The following is a 20,460-nucleotide window of genomic DNA, read 5'->3' as shown; positions in this document are numbered from 1 at the left end:
AGTGAGGAGGGCATCTTTCTTTTGGACATTTTTCAAATAAGTGAATTAGGTCCACTTTGAAAACTAATAAAAGATTTGGGTAAATGAACAAGCTGGAACCACTCTGAACCAGATCCTCCCCGTATGACAGTCAGGAGGCCAGAGCTGCTCTCTAAGCCCATTAGCTCATCTCGCTCATCTCCTGGTCACACCTACCCACCAGGCACTGTGCCCCAGAGGAGCCTTTACCCAGCAGTGCCTCCGACTCTGAGACGTCCCCTCCTAGAAAGCTTCCACCCCAAATGGGACAGACACCAAGGGAAAGGGAAAAAATAAATGACTACTTTTACGATTACCACCATCTCATAAAACACACTAGCAGAAAAACCACCGTGCGGGAAATTCACCACATGGTCTCTGTTCTGTCACTGGGCAGAGCCAGGAAGAATATGCTCTAAGATGGGGCATCTGGCAATCCTCCAGAGAGGGGGAGAAATAGACGCTTGTATTCTCTGTCTTTGCGTTGAGAGCCACAGAAAATTCTTCTGGCTACCTTAATTTTAAAAAGGCAAAAATCACTGGAAGGAAGTTTTAGTGGAGTGTTCATTGGAGTCTGGTGCTGTGTTGCAGACACAGGCATCAATCACTCCCTCTGGCAAGGAAAGAAAACGTCAGAAATATGTAAAACAGCCAAGCATGTGGCCCTATTCCTGTAATCCCAGCACCTGGGAGGTGGAGGCAGGAGGAGCCTAAGTTCAAGGCCAGCCAGGGCTCCATAAGACCCTGTTTCCAAAATGATGATTATGGTGATAATTAATTAAAAATAAAATGATTTTTTAAAAGAAGAAATGGAAGGGCCAGGCTGTACATAACTATAAGTTCAGTGTTTACCTAGCATGAGTAAAGTTCTGGGTTCAATCCCCAGCACCAGGGAAGTAATGAAACCAGGCATCTCTCTCAACCTCTCTCTCTCTCTCTCTCTCTCTCTCTCTCTCTCTCTCTCTCACACACACACACACACACACACACACACACACACACACACACACACCTCTCTGCCCCCCCACTGTCTCTCAATGTCCTTTGTTAGTGGTCATAGTCCTCTATCAATGGATAGGCTATATTTCCCGTTTAGAAGGGGACTCCAGTGCCAAACGTCTTCTACATTTCGTATCTCATGGCTTCAGCAACCAGAGAGCTCACCAACCAAGAGTTTCTCAATTCCAGCATGGGAGAGAAAACCAAATCGGAAGATATGGGTTGGCCCAGCCGAGTCACACAAATCTACCTCTGACCCGACCACCTATGAAGCTTATCACACAGACAGCCTGCGAGAGAGCTCGCCGAAGAAAGTTGCCAATGTCAAGCTTGATGGCAGGTCTTCAGTCTCGGATCCACGCGGTGGAAAGAGAGAACATGCACACACGTACGAAGTACATAAATAAAGAAGTAAATAAATAAATGTAATAAAAATGTTTCGAGAAGACCGTCGCGGTCAGAAGGGTCAGATGATGGAAGAAGCAGAGATGGATAAGTCGGGGTCTGCTGTGGAGATAATCCGTGCTGTGATGGGCATGCAGGAGAGGGTGGGTTTGGGGAGGAAGCCTGCATGTCTGCAGAAGTCTGGGCAGCTTTCTGTGAGTGAAAGTATTTGAGCCAGGCTTTGAAACTGAGATCTTAGAGACCTGCCCCAGTAGGTGGGAAAGCATTGGCTGAAGAACTATATATTATTGTCTTACCTCATCAAGATCTGTGCAGGTTTTTTTAAACTGAAGTAGAATTTATACATAAGCAATGGTAGACGCGGTAGCTCAGACCTGTCTTCAGAGCACTCTGGAGGGTGGGGCAGAAGGATTGCCTTGAGTTTGAAGTCAGCCAGGGTTGCATAATCAGTCCTAGGGCAGCCTGAGTAATAGCGTAAGACTCTCTCAAGAACAATAACACCAACAACAGAGACACAAGACACAAAAGTTCACTTTGGTTGGACGAGGTAAAGCACACTTGGAATTTTATCTCAGGAGGAGAAAGAAGGAAGAGAATCCTTAGTTCCAGGCCAGCCTGTGCTACATAAGGTCCTTGTCTATGGGACTGGAGAGGCTCTTTCAGAAGGACTCTTAGTACACAGACCCAGTAGTCCAAACAGCCTGCAGCTCCAGCTCGGGGACTTGATGGCTCCCTTGTTCCTGCCTTCTGGGTTACCTTTGCTCTCCTGTTTTCTCCTTCCACCATGTAAGTTCCAAGGATCAAACTCAGGCTGTCAGTCTTCATGGCAAGAGACTTTACCTACTGAACTATCACACCTGCCCTGCTTATCTGCATTTGAAGTAAGGTCTTGCTCTATAACCGAAGGCTGGCCTCAAATTAATGGTAATCCTCCTGCCTCAGCCTGTCAGGCTTACACTGTGCTTGCCAATGTCTTGCTAGTCTGCTCCAATCCAAGATGGGTACCTCTCTTTTCGCTTATGACTTCGACCTTTACTGCCCTACTTAAGTGACAGAGTTTTTCTCTTTCTTGTGTTTAGGCCAAACCTTTGCTCTTCTGGGAAGAACATCAGAGAAGTGATAGCACGCCCTTCTTAGTGCATTAGATCAAGAGCTACTATCTGTCGGTACGATTCATTACTGGTCATGTGAACAGTGATCACTTGGTTCAAAGGAGGGTCAACTGGCTTTCTCCTTAGCAAGGAACTGCTTTGTAATTAGTATACTTGGGGGAGATTCTGAACACCTGGCACTAATGTAAATTTCTTACCATGTACAGTTTTTAAAACATATTACCAAACAGCACACTTTCTGCTTTTAATCTACAAATGTCACTTGCTTGTCCACTGTGGGATGAGCCCTGACCTAGGATACATGGTGTGATTATATGTAGCTCCGTGACCTTCGTGGGCCTCAGAGTCCTAATCGTAAGTGGGGATTATTGTACCTGTGATGATTTGAAAGAGAATATCCCCTGGGTTGACTAGTTTTATGTCAACTTGACACAAGCTAGAGTCATCTGAAAGAAGGGAGCCTCAATTGAGAAAATGCCTCCATAAGATTGGGCTGCAGGCAGGCCTGTAGGACCTTTTTAAAATTGGTAATTCATGGGAAAGGACCCAGGCCATTGTGAGTGGTGCCATCCCTGGGCTGGTGGTTTTGGGTTCTATAAAAAAAAAAAGGAGCTGAACAAGCCAAGGGAAACAAGCCAGTAAGCAGCTCCCCTCGTTGGCCTCTGCATCAACTCAGGCCTCCATGTTCCTGCCCTGTGTGAGTTCCTGTCCTGACTTCCTTGAGTGATGAATGGTGATGATGATGAAGATGTAACTTGGAAGCATAAGCCAAATTAACCCTTTTCTCCCCAAGCTGCTTTAGTCATAGTGTTTTATCACAGCAATAGTAACCCTGACTAAGACATCCCTTAGGCCCTGGCGTTGAACACTTGGTTCTGCTGTTTGGGAAGGCCTAGGAGGTGTGGCTTTACTGGTAGAAGTATGTCAGTGGGGGTGGCTTTGAGGTTTCAAAGCCTCTCAGCATCCCCAGTTTTCTGTCTTCATGGTTCATCGTGTGAGCCCTCTGCATCCTGCTCCTCCATCATGAACTCTGACCTTCTGGAATCACGTGCCCAAACAAACTCTATATAAATTGCCTTGGTTGTGGTATTTTCTAACGGGAAGAGAAATGTAATAAACAAAACACCTTACTACACAATACCAGTGCTGCTCGTACTGAAGTAGGGCCCATGCTTTTAAAGTAGGCCAGGGTTTCCACTGTTAGTCCTTTAGCCCCATCCCTGACCTTGAGCAGCTCTGGCCTGCACCTATCTGTGATCTGTTTACATCCTGCCTTTGCTCATGCCCCCAAGCATCTGCCTGTCCTCACCAACATGATTTCCTCCTCCTCCTGGCCAAACCTTACCTGTGACATCATTTTATAAGTTTGGGAGGTGCAAGGAGAGTCCTGCCGAGACTAGTTCCTTCTGGAGCCATGTCAGCAATTACTCAGTATGCCTTGAGGTGACACCTGGGACCTGTGGGCGGCAGTAAGAGAGGGAAGCAGACATTGCCTTCCTCCAACAGTGTTCCAGGCCTGAGAAAGGAAGCTGCTACACTCAGTAGTATCTCCTGCTTCTGAAGATGTGAAGGTCATGAGTTCGAGGCCAGCCCTGGCTATATTGAGACTATTTCTAAGGTAGAGAAAGACAGAGAGATATAGTTATCTGAGATGTGTGTACTTGAAATTACAACACAAAATGATATACTGACTCTGATCCAGGCTTCTAAACTGACTTAACTTTTAACTTTTTGAAGCATTTTTTTTAATACAAAGTTTCATATAGTCCAAACTGGTCATGAACTCTCTCTGTTCATGAGGGTTACCTTGAACCAGGCACACCTGCCCCTAGCTTAAAAATGTAGGGACTGCAGTGTGCGCCACCACACCCTGAGAGACATTTTGTTTATTTCTCTGAGTCCACTGCCGCTGTCTTCAGACACACCAGAAGAGGGCATCGGATCCCATTACAGATGATTATGAGCCACCATGTGGTTGCTGGGAATTGAACTCAGGACCTCTGGAAGAGCAGTCAGTGCTCTTAACCTCTGAGCCATCTCTCCAGCCCTAGAGACAATTTTAAAAAGTCAAGAAAGGGCAGGTGCGACGGTTCAAAATGTAAAGGTTCTTGCTCAGTAAGCCCCACAACCTGTGTTGAGCCCCAGAACCCATGGAAAGAGAGAACTGACTTCTGGGAGTTGACCTCTGACCTCTACACGCAGCCTCTGTGCTCACACTGTCTTTCGTCTCTCCTCTGTCTCTGTGTGTGTCTCTGTGCGGCTCACCAGTAATAATAAATAAATTTAAAAATAATAAAATAGGGGTTGGGGATTTAGCTCAGTGGTAGAGAGCTTGCCTAGGAAGCGCAAGGCCCTGGGTTCGGTCCCCAGCTCCGAAAAAAAGAACCAAAAAATAAATAAATAAATAAATAAATAAATAAATAAATAAATAAATAAATAAATAAAATAAACTTAAAACCAAAACATGGTGGAGGCACAGGAGGATGAGGTCACTCACCAAACTCAGCACAAAGTCGCCCCGGGGTTTGAATTTTAGAGCCGGCCCTTCCACCAACCACTTATCCAAGATCGTCATGATCAAACATGATAAAGGTTCAAAGAAATGTCAGCTATCCCTACCCCAAGGCCAAAGAGCCGAAATCTAGGCCCTCTCCACTCACAGCTCAAAAAGCATCAACTCAATGGCCCTGTCTGGTATCGACTCAGCTAGGCCACTCAACACTATACAGAAAGTTCTCCCACCAAACAGGCTCAATGGCCCTTGTCAAGGTAGAAGACTGGGTCCCAGGCTCGTCTCCCAGGGAAGGAAAATGTACTCATAGGCTGGGCTTCTGCCCTGCTAGCACCTGAACAGTAGTTGGTGATAGCAGCCAAAGGCTGGCTTTGATTGTCCTCCCTAGGCGAGCCCTAAAAGCCTACTGGAGTCTAAAGCCTTAACCTTTTTGGAAGGCCTAAGAACTTTTGGCCTTAGACTCCCCGTGTAGCCAAGGCTAGCCTTGGATGCTTGATCTCAACACTGGAGATGGAGAAGCAGGAATATCTCTAGCTTGAGATCAGCCTGGTCTACACAGTAAATTTGCAGAGAACCTGGGCTATATAGAGAGTCTGTGTGTGTGTGTGTGTGTGTGTGTGTGTGTGTGTGTGTGTGTGTACGTGCATGCGTGTGTGTGATAAGTGTATGTTCATGAAAGAGAAAAGAGACAGATAACATCTCACCTGTTTCTTATAAAACCCACATTTTGTAATCCCAAACTGTAAACCATAGTGTACACATGAATCCTTGAAGAATCCCAACAAAACACAATTACCCTTTCCTACCTGTGGTGAATACTTTTCCACCACAAATCATGTCTCTATCTAATTCTGTGATTTTTATGATTTTCCCTGTAAATTACAGTATATAATACACAATAAAAGGGTAATAGCATCAATAATAAAATTTTAATTATGGAAATAGACTGCAATAAAATTGCCACCATTACAACTCTTGTGTTTTGGGGCCATTACCAAGAAAATTAAGAATTACTTTGAGCCCAGCACTCGAGAGACAGAGGCAGGCAGATCTCTATCAGTTTGTGGCCAACCTGGTCTTCATAGTGAGTTCCAGGCCCAGCCAGAGCTACATTGAGAGATTCTATCTGGAAAAAGATAAAATAAGAGATGTGTTTGGGGGCTGGAGAGATGGCTCAGTGGTTAAGAGCATGGATTGCGGGTTGGGAATTTAGCTCAGTGGTAGAGCGCTTGCCTAGCAAGCGCAAGGCCCTGGGTTCGGTCCTCAGCTCCGAAAAAGAAAAAAAAAAAAAAAAAAAAAGAGCATGGATTGCTTTTCCAGAGGTCCTGAGTTCAAATCCCAGCAACCACACAGTGTCTCACAACCATCTGTAATGATTTCTGATGCCCTCTCCTGGTGTGTCTGAAGACAGCTACAGTGTACTTATATATAAATAAATAAATCTTTAGAGAGAGAGAGAGATGTTTGTAATGGGACTAGAGAGAACATTGTCTATAAATAGCTTGTCCCAGAAGCATGATGACCTAAATTGAGTCCCCAACACCCACATAAAAAGCTGGTGGCTTGGGGTTTTTAATGACAGTGCTGGGAAGACAGAACCTAGAGGATCTCTGGGGTCCACTGCCCAGCCAACCTGACCTAAGCGCCAGCTTCCTGTAAGAGACCCTGGCTCAGAAAACAGTAAGGTTAATGGCTCCTGAGAACCACACCTGAAGTTGACCTCTGGCCTACACACACATGCATGCACACACATGAACGTGGACACACACATGAACATGCACACAGACACACAAACATGTGCAGACACACAAACATGCGCACACACATGAGCGTGCATGCACACATATGAACATGTATGCACACACACAAACATGTATGTGCTCGCACACAATTTTTAAATTAAAGAACAGTGATAATGTGAGAGGTGACTAATGGGAAAGTATTCCATGTCGTGGGATGTGCTGAACAAAGATGATTTACCCCCAGGGAAGGATAGACCGTGATCTTAGAAGCTACTCAGAATGATGCACAAACACGAAGTGGTTTTTTTTCCCCTGGTATTTTGAATTTAATATTTTTTTAAGATTTTAATTTATTATATATGAGTACACTGTAGCTGCCTTCAGACACACCAGAAGAGGGCATCAGATCTTATTACAGATGGTTGTGAGCCACCATGTGGTTGCTGGGATTTGAACTCAGGACCTCTGGAAGAGCAGTCAGTGCTCTTAACCACTGAGCCATCTCTCCAGCCCCCTGAATTTAATATTTTTGAACAGTTCAGCTACCAACTAGGAGCAACTTAAAGGCAAAATTTAAAAATTAAAATACTGGATCCTGACTCAGGAAGCTTGGCGTAAGGTCTGTGGGACAATGTGATGTCAGAGCCAGGTATGGTACAGCATCTTCCATGCCAGCACTCTGGAGGCAGATCTCCGAGAGCTAGGGGCCAACCTGGTCTACAGAGTGAGCTCCGGACCAGCTAGGGCTACACAGAGAATGGAGAGAGAGAGAGAGAGAGAGAGAGAGAGAGAGAGAGAGAGAGAGAGAGAGAGAGAATATTAGAATACTATGTCATTGTTTGTGAGCCGAGAGCTAAGTGCCACCACATATCACTTGGGAAGTGAGTTTGCATTGGAGGGGTGCTCCATTTCCTCCACTATCTCCTGCCTGAGAATCAGAGAGCCCAGCTGTCTGACTCTGGCGGCACTGGGGTCTGAACTCTCCTTGGAGTCTGTGCCATGCTGTTATCCCTCCATCTGTTCATGACATCAACAATTCTCCTAATAAATGCCTTAGCCCCAAGTCATCTGTCCCAGTGTCCTTTTCAATCACCTGCCCCATTTGTTTTACTTAGGGTTTTATTGCTGGGAAGACACACCACGACCTTGACAACTCTTACAAAGGAAAACATTTCATTAAGTCTGGCTTACAATCTCCGAGGTTTAGTCATCAATGTCATGGTGGGGAACATGGTAGACTGCAGGCAGGCATGGCCCTGGAGATGGAGCTGAGAGTTCTACAACTGGATCAGCAGGCAGCAGCAGGAGACTGTGTACCACAGTAGGCATAGCTTGTGAATAAGAGACCTCAAAGTCTACCTCCGCAGTGACACACCTATTCCAACAAGGACATACCTCATAATAGTGCCACCTTCTACGAGCCAAGAATTCAAGCACACAAGTCTTTGGGAGCCGTTCCTTTTCAAATCACCACATAACCCAAGCCTAATAGCCTGAGATCTAGCATTTCCAGCAAGCTTCTAGGATCTTCTTCCAGTGCAGAGCTCTGAGTAGCAGGCTGATCAGAAGAAGGACTAGAAACCAGAAACCCACGCAAAGCCAAAAGAGACAGAGAACTGAAGGCTTACAGTGTTAGGGAAGAAACTCGAGGCCTCAGAAATGCTCCACAGCACCCCATATTCAGCTGTGTGTGTGTGTGTGGTGTGTCTGTGTGCGTGTGTGTGTGCGTGTGTGTGTGCGTGTGTGTGTGTGTGTGTGTGTGTATGTATGGTGTGTCTATGTGCGTGTGTGTGGTATGTCTGTGTATGCGTGCGTGCGTGCGTGTGTGTGTTAGGAATTGAACCTAGAACCTCATACATGCTTTTACTCACACAGGTTTTACTGCTGTGGACACCATGACCAAGGCAACTCTTATAAAGGACAACATTTAATTGGGGGTTGGCTCACAGGTTCACAGTTTCAATCCATTATCATCAAGGTGGGAACATGGCAGCATGCACGCAAGGCATGGTGCAGGAGCGGCTGAGAGTTCTACATCTTCATCTGAAGGCTGCTAGAAGACGATTGGCTCCTATGTGGTTAGGAGGAGGTCTCATTACCCACCCAACAGTGACACACTTCCTCCAACAAGGCTGTGCCTACTCCAACAGGGCCACACCTCTTTTTTTTTTTTTTTTTGTTCTTTTTTTCGGAGCTGGGGACCGAAGGGCCACACCTCTTAATAGTGCCACTCCCTGAGCCAAGCCAAACCACCATACATGCTGACCACCAACTGTTCTGCTGAGTTACATAACAGATCACTCCCCAGAAAAACAAATCAGCCATAAGTTTAAGAGACCCCCTCTCTCTCAGGGGCTGGGGATTTAGCTCAGTGGTAGAGTGCTTACCTAGGAAGCGCAAGGCCCTGGGTTCGGTCCCCAGCTCCGAAAAAAAGAACCAAAAAAAAAAAAAAAAAAAAAAAAAAAAAAAAAAAAAAGAGACCCCCTCTCTCTCTTTTCCTAAAGATTTATTTTTTATTTGTTTGTTTTCCTAGACAGGGTTTCTCTGTGTAGCCCCAGCTGTTCTAGAACTAACCCTGTAGACCAGGCTGGCCTGAAACTCACAGAGATCCACTTGCCTCTGCCTCCCCAATGCTGGGATTAAAGGTGTGTGTAACCACTGCCATGCTGACTTTATCTTTAATGATGTGTCAATGTGTGGATATATTCAGGTGAGTGCAGATGCGTGTGGAACTCTGTGCATCTGGAGTCACAGGTGCCTCGAAGCTGGGAACTGAACTTGGGTCCCCTGGAGCCTACTGCTCTTCATTTGACCCTTCTTTTTATTTTGAAAGTATTATCTTTTTATGTTTTTTTTTTTTTTTTGGTTCTTTTTTTCCGGAGCTGGGGACCGAACCCAGGGCCTTGCGCTTCCTAGGTAAGCGCTCTACCACTGAGCTAAATCCCCAGCCCCATCTTTTTATGTTTTATTTAGTTAATTTTGGGGTGTGTGTGTGTGTGTGTGTGTGTGTGTGTGTGTGTGTGTGTGTGAATCACATGCATGCAGGTACACACAGAAGCCAGAAGAGGTCATCAAATCCCCTGGAGCTGGAGTTACAGACAATTGTGAGCTGCCATGTGGGAACCTAACCCTGGTGTTTTATGTAAGAGCAGTGAGGATGCTGGATGGCAGTGGCTCACGCCTTTAACTCCAGCATTCAAGAGGTAAAGGTGAGTGGATCTCTGTGAGGCCAGCTTGGTCTATAGAGAAAGTTCCAGGATATCCATGTTTACAGAGAGAAACCCTGTCTCAAACAAACAAAAAACAAAAGACCACCAGCAAGTGCTTCTAACCATTGCTGTCTCTCTAACACCAGTTACCATTTTTGTTGTTGTTGTTGTTGTTTTTGTTGTTGTTGTTTGTTTGCTTGTTTTGTTTTGTGTTGGTTTTAAGACAGGTCTAGTGTAGCTGTGGCTGTGTAAGCATCTCGATTGGCTTTGTTTTCTCTTTGAATTAAAGAACTAAGAGAGGAAATTCTCAAACACGGCAGGCAGCAACAGGTAAGCTTTATTCAAGGTGGAGAAGCGTATAAACCATAGGACAAGGCTCACAAAGACTTCCTATGATACAGAAAAGGGGCTCAGAATTCAAAATTCATGTTTTCTCTGGAGGCCTAGGGGTTTTCAGCGCTTGGGTGGCCTGGGACAGATCCTCTTTCCCTAATGGTGGATCGCTCCCTCCATTTGAAGAAAGGAGAGCTGATAGGCCCACAGCAGCTTCATGTAGACATGTTCAGGACTGATCGTGAACCTGTCTGAGCACTGGGAAGGGCCAGCCATTAGCAGAGCCCTTCTGGCTGCAGAAAATCCTGGCAGGCCATTGTCTCAGGAAGATGATGAAGAACCTGGAGCTTTCCATTGTTATCAGCTAGCTGTGGCCCCCTTTCCTCTCTGTCTGCCTGCCAGAGATCTGTCTGTCTCCTATGGTCCCCTTTCCTCTTTATCTGTCTGTCTGCCAGAGATCTGTCTGTCTCCTAGTCCCTCTTTCCTCAGCTGACTCGCACTTTCCCTATGAACTCCTGACCTTCCTGTTTCACCTCCTAAATTCTGGGCTTGCAGGCACTGTGCCCAGCTTGAATTTTTGCAGTTTTGGTGCCACTTCTGATGATGACCTCCAATAGAGACCCATGTTTGCACAGAGTAACACAGGGAAGTTTCTGGTATTTAAGAATAAAAGTGAACCAACATTTGAGAGGCAGAGATCTCTGAGTTCAAGGCCAGCCTGGTCCACATAGTGAATTCCAGAATAACCAGGGTCACATATCAAGACCTTCCTGTCTCCAGAAACAAACAGCAACAACAAGGAGTGACCATTGTTTGTTTGTTATTGTTGGCACCGAAATGGAACCTACCTATGACCTTGTCCGGTGTGGCTAGGCACCCACTCTGCCATAGAGCCGTATCTCCAATCAGAAGCTCCCTTAACACCAAAAGATACCAGTGCCCTCCAGAGTAGAGCACTGGGCCCAGTTGGGCCCACTGGGCACTCACTTGGGCCCAGTTACTTCCTGCCACCCCCTGTAGACCTCTTAGATACACCTGCTTCTTTAAGGGATCCAAACCTTTTTAGGGAGCTGCTGGCAATTTAAGTCTTCTTCAGTAAGACTGAAGGGCTTCCCAGAGGTTATCCTCAGGGCCTTCATTCAATGCTTGCCTTGAGAACTGCCCAAGGCCTCCTGTAGTGGTTGAATAAGAATGGCCCCCATAGGCACAAATATTTGAATGCTTAACCATCAGGAAGTGGCACTCATAGGGTTACAAGGTCTGAGCTCACTTCCGGGTTTGAAAACTGACCAAAACCCAATTCCTGAGCACAAAAATCTCACCAATCTCTGGGCTCTCTCCAAGTTCAGGTTAATATCTCACCGATCTCCACCTTGGAAAACCCCCCTAAAAACTTTATATAAGCCTGTCTTCTGCCCAGTTCCCCGCTGCTTTTCAACAGAGGAGAGGCAGGCTTCTTTTTGTGTCTCTCCCAATAAATCTGTTGTCTGAGGTTTGTTGTGTGGTGTGACTTTGTGGCATTGCTTGGCTCCCAGCTGCCAAGATACCTTCTCCTTTAGAGTTGTAACACTCATAGAGGAAGCCTTTTTCCTCAGCAGCTTATAGGCACTATTTAAGAAGGACTAAAAGGACTAGGAGGTGTGGCCTTATTAGAGAAAGTGTGTCACTGTAGTGAGCTTTGAGGTTTCTAAAGTCTACACCAGGTCCAGGGTATTCTCTTTCTCTCCATTTTTAGATAACAATTAAATCTGCTCTGATAACTGGTATTGATGGAACTAGGGCTGTAAACTTAATTTTCAGGATATTCAGGCTGATGCTGAAAGGTCTTTATTTTTATTTATTTTATGTTTGCCTGCATGTGCACCACGTGAATGCATGGAACATGCCGACGTCAGACTGGGGCATCAGATCCCCTGGAACTGGAGTTACAGACGGTTATGAGCTTCCTGCATGCAGGGGCTGGAAGCCAAACCAGAATCCTCTGCAAGAACAAGAGCTCTTAACTGCTGAGCCATCATCTCTCCAGATCCTAGATGATGATAAATCAGGAGAGTACGGGAATGAAAAAAGTCAAACTAAGAAAACAGCAAACGCCCGCTGGGAAGAAGCCTTCAGTTCAGTCTGTGGAGCAGCTGTCAACCACGACTCTCATCCCTAGGGATTTGAAAACATCCCTATCCAAGTGCTGGCAGAGACTAGGGGCGGGGCTTTTTGTATGGTCACGCCCAGAAACGAGGCGTGGTTTGTTGGCTTCGGGAGCCTTGATTGGTCCATGGCAACAACAAATACAACCGTGCATGGGGAGTAAGGCGGAAAATCCCCAAGCGGCTGATGTTCGAAGGGAACTGCCCACTGCTCAATCTAAACCCAGGCCGAAACTACAAAAATAAAGGTTGTTATGTAAGATACCTTCGTTTATTATTATTATTTTTTGTGGAGGAGTCCCGGCGCCTGCTGTAGGGCTGGTAAATGCCTAGGGGGAGGGTACACGGAAAGGAGGAGCCAGAAGGATGCTCTGTGAGCCTATTTCAGTGACACACCTTGCCCTGGCAGATATGTGCCCCAGGAGGAACATACCACCACAGGTATACTCTGGTCTACTGTGTATGACTCAAGCAAGGTTGGGAGACACCCTCTCTTTGCACAGTGAAAATGCACCTTCCTCCAAGGTTGGGTGAGCCAATCCCCAGAAAGGAATTCCATAGCCAGTGTGCATCCCTGTACATTGGATGCTTTTGGGTTAGTTCATCCCATCTCCGGGCTTCAATGCATAGACTGACATCAATTTACATCCAGTGAAGGGAGGTTTTTGAAGAGCCTTGAGTGTCATCTGAGTTTGGGAGGAGTCTGGCAGGGAGCAAGAGCTGCCTGGAGAAGTCTCTGGAGAAGAAGTAAAGGGGAATGAAGCAGGTCAACCCCCGCAGAGAGGCCTATGCCAGGCCATGCCACGCCAGTGTGGTTTAGTGTTGATAATTAAGGCCTATTCAAATCAGATCTAATCAGGCCTAACTCAGAAACTCACCATGGCCTCCAGCAGCCTCCACAGCAAACTCTTTTTCTTCCTTTCTTTTTTGTTTTTTTTTGTTTTGTTTTGTTTTGTTTTGTTTTGTTTTGTTTTGTTGAGACGGGATGTTTCTGTGTAGCCCTGGCTGTCCTGGAACTCTGTAGACCAGGCTGGCCTCAAACCCACAGAGATCCATCTGCCTCTGCTTTCCAGACTGTGCCCATCCCAGACCCAACACAGAGATTAGCTCTCTGCTCCATCATCTTGGAATTCTTAATACCCTTATTACATGTATCCATTTAATGTGTATTTGCATAGTGTGCGGAAAGAGCTCAGAGGAAAACTTGGGGCAGCCAATTCTCGTCTTCTACCGGAAGGATTCTGAGACTCAGAACTCAAGCCATCATGCTGGGCAGCAAGTCTGGCAGGCCATCTTGCTGGCCCAGATTCTTAGTAACTTGGAACTATGATCACCACGTTTTGTAGGCAGTGCTGCCTACAGGGACTCTTCTGTCTAACCATTGCTGCCTTCAGCTTTCTCACCCAAACACCACTTCTCTCTCACCCTTCAGACTCAGAGAAACTAAAGCTAGTGTCTTAGTGTTTTGATGGCTGTTGTGAAACACTATGACCAAAAGGCAAGACTGAAAGCAAAGGGTTTCTTTGGCTTACACTTCCACACTGCTGTTCAGCACCAAAGGAAGTCAGGACAGGGATTCACACAGCGCAGGAACTCGTGGGCAGGCCACGGAGGAGTGCTGCCTACTGGCTTGTTTCCCCTGGCTCACTCAGCCTGCTTTCTTCTAGAACCCAGGACCACCAGACCAGGTATCGCACCACTCCCAATGGGCTAGGCCCTCCCATATCAATCACTAGTTAAGAAAATGTCCCTCAGGCTTGCCCACAGCCCAGTCTTACGAAGGCATTTTCTTAATTGAGGTTCCCTCCTCTCAGATAACTCCAGCTTGTGTCAAGTTGACCTTAAACCAGCCAGCATGGGTGGGATCCTGTTCTTGACTTTGAGATAAAGAGTGCCAGGTAAAAAGGGAGCAAATGGAAGGGGCCTTTGTGGCTGCCCACCTCCCTGGGCTTGCTTCAGAGTGTGACTCTCAGGATGTCAGCTTTCTCTGAGACAGTGTGGCATCCAGTTTCCAAATGGCTTGGTCAGTGGCTGGAAAACCCTTCTGATGAGGACGGCAGGTGCTTCCCTTACCCAGAGGAGGCTGGAGACCTCCTGGTAAGAAGAAAAATCTTGTTTTCTGACCTAAAAAAGACCACCCCCTCCCCTCATTGTACCTGTAGATATGATAAGAAAAAAGAGAGGAAGAAAGAGCTTGGAAGAGTGAGTTCCCCACATAGTGAAATATGAATTGAAACACTGCAAAGGCCTCGCCCTTGATACAATGCTGGCCAGACTCTCACTGCAGTGCCTGTCCTGTGGGACACTGTCCCTTTCCTTCTCCCATTTCCAGGCTGTTGACTCTCTGAGCCTGTCACACATACTGGAAGATGCCCACTCAAGCAGCTGACAGAACTCTTCCTTCTCTTACCCTGCTGCTTTCCTGAATCACAACTCAGGTGGCAAGCTCCCTCCCTGTCCTTTCTTCCTTCACCTCCCTCCTCCCGGCAGCCATGGAGGGCTCCAGTTGGACTGCCCCTCTTGTTTTCTCTCTTTTTTTCTTTTCTTTTTTTCGGAGCTGGGGACCGAACCCAGGGCCTTGCGCTCGCTAGGCAAGTGCTCTACCACTGAGCTAAATCCCCAACCCCGAGAAAATTCTTTTTAGCCCCTAAACCTGAGCAAAATCTTCTAGGCCTTGTAATTCTATTTAATAACATTGGCAAGAAGCAGGGAGGTGGTGGCGATGCCTTTAACCCTGGGACTGAAAAAGCAGAGGCAAGTAGATCTCTGAGTTCGAGGCCAGCCCTGTCTACAGAGTGAGTTCAAGGACAGCCAGGGCCACACAAAACCCCTGTCTCAAAAAATAAAATAAAATAAAAATAAACAAAAAACAACAAAACACTGAACACACACACACACACACACACACACACACACACACACACACACACACACACACATCTAACCAAATGGTAAGAAGCATTAGTGTCATGGCTGCCAACATCTCTCTCATGGCTGCATTCTACCACCCAAGTCTCGGTTCTGAATCCTGAACTGTTTTGGTTCTGTTTCAGAGCTTGCTCGTGGATTTTGGTATGCCACGAGTGCACCAAGATACCCTGGGCACACATGGTCAAGCTGCTGGGCTTCACAGAGAAGCTAATAGACTACTAGAGCAGCTGGGAGACACTGATGAATGAGCCATATGGATGGCTGACTTCCGATTCACAGAAACGAACTTGATCTTCGAAACTCTGGCCCATAGGGCTAGAGAAAAGGCTCGGTCGTTCAGAGCACTCGTTCTTCCTGAGGACCTGGATTCTATTCCCAGCACCTATGTTGGCAGCTCGCAATCATGAGTAACTCTAGTCCCAGGGCATCTGACGCCCTCTTCTGGCCTCCTGGGACACTGCATGCACATGGTGCACAGACTTTGTGCAGGCAAACCACTAACGCACATAAAATTTTTTTTCGGAGCTGGGGACCAAACCCAGGGCCTTGCGGTTGCTAGGCAAATGCTCTACCACTGAGCTAAATCCCCAACCCCGCACATAAAAATTTTTAAATAGGAAAAATAAAAAGTAAAAATAAAGCGTCGGCCCCTAAGTTCCAGAGTCCAAATGAGAAAGATACATAAGAAGGATGTGGATTCCTTACCACACATGAGCAAGAGTGGACCATGAGGCCAGTGAGGACAAACGTGTAACTGCCTCCCTTTCCTGCTTCTGCCTCACAGAATGGACACCCTAGTGCTCCTGAACCAGACTTAACTGGAGCTGGACAATGGATGGTCCTCAGTAGTGATCGTGACTTCAGGCCTTTGGAACTCTTTCAGTGGATTCTGAAATCCACTGAACTGGAATTGTAAAATGCAAGGTCTTAAGGGAGCCTAGACCTTTCTGCAGGCCTCAGCGACTCTCTCTTTGCACAATAGATAAAATCTCCAGGGGAGTATTTTTCATAAATAAATTGGCAGACGAAAGAAGGATCACTATTTGGGGGCCAATGTGAGAACTGGAAAAAGACACACACAATGTAAACACACCATTGAAAGTACCTGCTGGGGGCTAGGGATTTAGCTCAGTGGTAGAGCGCTTACCTAGGAAGCGCAAGGCCCTGGGTTCGGTCCCCAGCTCCAAAAAAAAGAACCAAAAAAAAAAAAAAAAAGAAAGTACCTGCTGGAGCTGTATGCACTTACATAGTGTGACACCCAGGTATGGTCCCCGGAGAGGAGGAGGAGCAGGAGGAGGGAGAGGAAGAATACGGGGAGGAGGAAGAAGAGGAGAAAGAGGAGAAGAAATAGATTATAAAAGAGAAAGAAGAAAAGAAAGAGAAATAAATGGCCTGCTATCCCCAAGGTAGGCCAAAAGCTAAGAACACTATCAGTTACCTCCATTCTACGGGAGTAGAAAGCAGACTCGGACTACTTGTCAAGACCACACAGCAAGAGGTGAGGACCCCACTACTTGTTCTATTTCAGGAGCTAACGTAGTGACTTCTGAAGCGTCCTGGGGTTGGGTCCGAACTCTAGCATCATAGTTGTATAACCTTGGGTAAGTCCCTCTTCTGTCTGATCCTGGCTGCGGCCAACACCATGCTACTGCTTAGCACGGTGCCCAGAGGGACACGACACACGATTGCTTAGAGGAATAAGCAACTGCTGGCTGCCAAATTTAGTTGGGAGGGGTGGGGGGTAGGGGGGTGGCAACTTGTTTAACTGCGGCTCTCGGTTGCTCTGTCCATCAAAGGGGTTTGTGATAGCTTGATCTCATCATGAGGAATGAGTGAGGTACTGTAGGCTGAGTTTGGAGTTTTCCATAAGCACACTATATTTTTAAGGCTACTTGAGGCCAGTGAGAGATGATGGGGGCCCCAGCCCCCCACTGGCTATAGCTCCGAGCACTGCCTTGTCTGCCATTTGGCTATTATTAGGCCCAGAGTCCTCATCTCAAATCCAGATGGGGAGTAAGAGGAGCAGTCAGAGCCTGGGCTGGGAACACGCTGGGAGGCTGGATGTGGGTTTGGGCCCCACCCTGCCTGCAGCTGGTCCAGCAGCCACGTCTACACTTGGCTCTGAGGTTGGTGCTAAGCCCTCCCTCCCACCACTGCCGCCTCCTCTGGGAAGATTCTGCAGTCTTAGCACTTTCCTGCCAGCCCCAAAAAGGCTGGGCCCGCACAGAGGCTTTGAGTCTACACCGCCTGCCTTGGGAAACTTCGAGAAAGCAATCTGCCCTCCCATCTACAGCTCTGGATGTATCCAATAAGGACTCCTGAGTCTGCTGAAGGAAAAGGGCCCACACATCTGGGCTCAAATGCAAACCCTACCATCAACATGGCTATGTCAACTGGGATAAGAATTACCCTGTCTCTGAACTTCAGTTGTTTTTTTTAATTCTGTAAAATGGGTATATCTCAGCACTTACTTGACAGAGCTCTGTCCAGGCTTAAACAACTGAAGAATAAACAGCAGGTGCTCAATATGTGCCATTTACACAGTAGGTGATCAAATATGTACCAGGTTTGATGTTATTTTTCATGCTTGGGTGTACTGAACTCTGCAAAAGAAAGACGGGATTTAGGGTTTGTGTGATTTGAGGCCTGCTCCTTTTCCTCTCTGGGACTCAAGTTACCTATCTGTACCGTGAACCTGGACATGTAGGATTTTAGGATAGCAAGAGCCAGCCCTGCACTCATTAACAGAGAATTGGTTTCAAAAATCTGACAAAGTATCAAGTGGGCCAAACTCCCAAAAGGCAGCTGATCAGTGATCAGCAACAGGGGTTTGCGTTTGAGTTGTGGGTGAGGAGACCGATGACGTAAGCCTCAAGGACACTGCCTCCTCTCTGCAGAGGTGACATCTCACTGGACTCAAGCATCCTTATGATATTAACTGCCACATGTGTACTGGGAACCAAATCATCAAGTGTATCCCAACCAAGGAGGGACACAGTCTCCTCCCAGCACCAGGGAGCATCTTAAAAGTCACAAGAGGTCCAGGTTAGCCCACATGAAGCCTTTGTCTCTGGGGCTGTTCTTCTGATGCCCCCTTTGCCCAGCAACTGTTCTGTAGTCCTCCCTCCCTCCTCCAAGGATGGCAGTTGGTCAGGCACAGTTGCCCAGAGACCCAACAGCTGGATGACATCATGGATGTGACAGGCTTGCCAAACTGGTTTGAGAAACAGGTCATCACCGCTGCTCCTCAAGCTGCTGGTTGGGACCGTGGGGGCCTCCAGCTCTACCCACAAGGAGGAAGGGCCCCTCTGGGAACCACGGTCCAGCCTTCTTTGCCTGACTGTTCCTGTCTGGTCTCACTGCTTGCCTCTCTCTCTCTCTCTCTCTCTCTCTCTCTCTCTCTCTCTCTCTCTCTCTCTCTCACACACACACACACACACACACACACACACACACACACACACACCTGCTCTTGCTGTTCCTTTCCTCCAGCCACTTGGATGCCAATTTACACTGTGCTCAGCAACTTTTAGAATCCAGGTACTGTCTCTCCTCCTGCCTCACCTGCACCATCAACCACCTAACCACCTCTCACTTCCCAATTCTTTCTGTTGCTCACCGGCCTCCTAGACCACCTCTCGCTCCAAGGGTCAGCCCTCAGCCTTGTAGACACTTGTAGCCATATCCTAAGGCTAAGATCTTCCTCAAAGGCTTATGGTTGTCTTGTGCAGCCTGGGAGGGATGCTTAGAGGTACCCAGATCACCGCCAAGCAGAATTGATCTCCACAGAGCAGAAAAGGAAACTAAGTCTTCGAGAAGCTCAAGGCCCTGCGTAGGGCAGAACCAGCACCAAGAAAACATCATGTTTCTTGCCACTTGCCACTTCCCAGGTATGGGCGAGGACCCTGACTAGGGCAGGAGAAGCCAGAACAGCTCAAGGAACCAAGCTGCCAGCTTGGTAAATCATCATTTTTGGACTTGAGGTTTGGAACAAAATATTGCCCTTGGCCCACGAGCTGTTTCTGCCCCTCCTCCCCAACTCTGCCAGCAACAGGGTTGGATGTGAAAGAATCCAGAGCCTTCCTGTTATAGCCCTTTGGAGGACTGGAAGCCAGTCAGTCAGTCCTGTACCCTTTACAGATAAGAGACTCAGGCCTCCCAGATGCCTCCAAGATTCATTCATCCTTCTCATCCCACTCTTCTCAGATGATAGCACTACCCCTATTTCTTACTCTACCCACATTCTGCTCACCCCCTTTTCTCACTCACAAGCCTCAGTCTTTACTTTCTGAAAAATGTCCTTCGATCTAATGACTTTCTCAGATGTTTAGCATACACAGCACCACCTCTGAGAAGCCCTCCAAGATTTCTCCCATCTTAGAAACAACAAGGGGGGAGGAAAGGTACTCTGGCGCTGGGCAAAATCCCACCGTGATGGTGCCATTACCACCTTGGGTTTCAACTTCCTCCTCGTAGAATCCTGCTGTCTTGCACAGTGGTCATCTTGGTGATCTGACATCCGGTGCCTGCTGTACATTCACGAGACATTTTCTCTTCCCTGCCTAGATTATAAAGTTCTCACCACCGGCACGGGGTCGCCCTTCGATGCCCAGATCACCATCACCACCACCAGAGACCTCTTCGCATGGCACCGTCCTTTGCAACAAGGAAGGAAAAGGCAGGGTAGGTCAGTCAGGAGGCGGGCCAGAGCTTGACCTCACACAGTCAAGGTGAGGGGGCACAAGGGCTAAATAGACAGTTGGAGAACCAGGCACTCAATATTAGCAATTCATTGATCTCAGTCAGAGTCGAGCAGGGATGAGCCGGCGGTTCACTGGAGCAAATGGCTCTAGCAGATGCTGAGACGCCTTAGGGGTCTAGGTGTGTCCAGAGGCAAGAATGAGTCGCTGGGAACGCGAGATTTTCAGCAGTCCAGATTTGGCCTCGGAGCACCTTTAACTTCATTCAGAGAATAAGCAGGTACCTAGGCCAGGTAGGGAGGAGTAGGAACTGCAGCCTCCACAGCGCGCTTCTTCGCTTCTTCGTTAGTTTGGA

The sequence above is a fragment of the Rattus norvegicus genome, chromosome 14 (genome assembly GCF_036323735.1).
Source record: "Rattus norvegicus strain BN/NHsdMcwi chromosome 14, GRCr8, whole genome shotgun sequence".
Taxonomy (NCBI): Eukaryota; Metazoa; Chordata; class Mammalia; order Rodentia; family Muridae; genus Rattus; species Rattus norvegicus.
This window is presented reverse-complemented; position numbering follows the sequence as displayed.